This window comes from Panulirus ornatus, chromosome 5, assembly GCF_036320965.1.
Source record: "Panulirus ornatus isolate Po-2019 chromosome 5, ASM3632096v1, whole genome shotgun sequence".
In the NCBI taxonomy this organism is placed as follows: Eukaryota; Metazoa; Arthropoda; class Malacostraca; order Decapoda; family Palinuridae; genus Panulirus; species Panulirus ornatus.
Window position 1 is genome coordinate 41,691,031 of NC_092228.1, and position 2,500 is coordinate 41,693,530.

General features: G+C 43.7%; 1 protein-coding gene across 2 annotated transcripts in view; it reads left to right on the top strand.

Moving 5' to 3' along the window:
* Nucleotides 1–2,500, top strand: part of LOC139748727 (tubulin beta-1 chain-like) — a 32,344-nt gene that overhangs the window by 839 nt on the left and 29,005 nt on the right. The window lies entirely within an intron of this gene.

Here is a 2,500-nt window from a genome sequence, read left to right on the forward strand (position 1 = left end):
CGTGTGATTGTCTCCCCTGATGATGTGATTATTACACGAAAGTGCACTTGGGAACTTTTCGTGTTTCATTTTCCCCCTAAGTGGACTCATAGAAATATCTTGATCACGCGCAAAATTGTGATCCTTTCCAATATATATATATATATATATATATATATATATATATATATATATTTTTTTTTTTTTTTTTTTTTTTTTTTTTTTTTTTTTTATACTTTGTCGCTGTCTCCCGCGTTTGCGAGGTAGCGCAAGGAAACAGACGAAAGAAATGGCCCAACCCCCCCCCCCATACACATGTACATACGTCCACACACGCAAATATACATACCTACACAGCTTTCCATGGTTTACCCCAGACGCTTCACATGCCTTGATTCAATCCACTGACAGCACGTCAACCCCTGTATACCACATCGCTCCAATTCACTCTATTCCTTGCCCTCCTTTCACCCTCCTGCATGTTCAGGCCCCGATCACACAAAATCTTTTTCACTCCATCTTTCCACCTCCAATTTGGTCTCCCTCTTCTCCTCGTTCCCTCCACCTCCGACACATATATCCTCTTGGTCAATCTTTCCTCACTCATTCTCTCCATGTGCCCAAACCATTTCAAAACACCCTCTTCTGCTCTCTCAACCACGCTCTTTTTATTTCCACACATCTCTCTTACCCTTACGTTACTCACTCGCTCAAACCACCTCACACCACACATTGTCCTCAAACATCTCATTTCCAGCACATCCATCCTCCTGCGCACATCTCTATCCATAGCCCACGCCTCGCAACCATACAACATTGTTGGAACCACTATTCCTTCAAACATACCCATTTTTGCTTTCCGAGATAATGTTCTCGACTTCCACACATTTTTCAAGGCTCCCAAAATTTTCGCCCCCTCCCCCACCCTATGATCCACTTCCGCTTCCATGGTTCCATCCGCTGACAGATCCACTCCCAGATATCTAAAACACTTCACTTCCTCCAGTTTTTCTCCATTCAAACTCACCTCCCAATTGACTTGACCCTCACCCCTACTGTACCTAATAACCTTGCTCTTATTCACATTTACTCTTAACTTTCTACTTCCACACACTTTACCAAACTCAGTCACCAGCTTCTGCAGTTTCTCACATGAATCAGCCACCAGCGCTGTATCATCAGCGAACAACAACTGACTCACTTCCCAAGCTCTCTCATCCCCAACAGACTTCATACTTGCCCCTCTTTCCAGGACTCTTGCATTTACCTCCCTAACAACCCCATCCATAAACAAATTAAACAACCATGGAGACATCACACACCCCTGCCGCAAACCTACATTCACTGAGAACCAATCACTTTCCTCTCTTCCTACACGTACACATGCCTTACATCCTCGATAAAAACTTTTCACTGCTTCTAACAACTTGCCTCCCACACCATATATTCTTAATACCTTCCACAGAGCATCTCTATCAACTCTATCATATGCCTTCTCCAGATCCATAAATGCTACATACAAATCCATTTGCTTTTCTAAGTATTTCTCACATACATTCTTCAAAGCAAACACCTGATCCACACATCCTCTACCACTTCTGAAACCGCACTGCTCTTCCCCAATCTGATGCTCTGTACATGCCTTCACCCTCTCAATCAATACCCTCCCATATAATTTACCAGGAATACTCAACAAACTTATACCTCTGTAATTTGAGCACTCACTCTTATCCCCTTTGCCTTTGTACAATGGCACTATGCACGCATTCCGCCAATCCTCAGGCACCTCACCATGAGTCATACATACATTAAATAACCTTACCAACCAGTCAACAATATATATATATATATATTCAGCAGTTAGGATTCGAACCGAGGACTTTTTGCCTGGTTTCCGTCGTTATTTTGATTGTGTGGTATTTGGAAAATGGTCGCTTGATGAATGATTGACTTAGTGGGTCAGGAACTGTGAGGAATACAGCACACCCCACACACACACACTGGGAGGAATACAGAATACAGCACACCCCACTCACACACTGGGAAGAATACAAAATACAGGACACCCCACACACGCACTGGGAAGAATACAAAATACAGGACACCCCACACACACACTGGGAAGAATACAAAATACAGGACACCCCACACACACACTGGGAAGAATACAAAATACAGCACACCCCACACACACACACTGGGAAGAATACAAAATACAGCACACCCCACACACACACACACACTGGGAAGAATACAAAATACAGCACACCCCACACACACACTGGGAAGAATACAAAATACAGCACACCCCACTCACACACTGGGAAGAATACAAAATACAGCACACCCCACACACACACTGGGAAGAATACAAAATACAGCACACCCCACTCACTCACTGGGAAGAATACAAAATACAGCACACCCCACTCACTGGGAAGAATACAAAATACAGGACCCCCACTCACACACTGGGAAGAATACAAAATACAGCACACCCCACTCACACACTGGGAAGAAT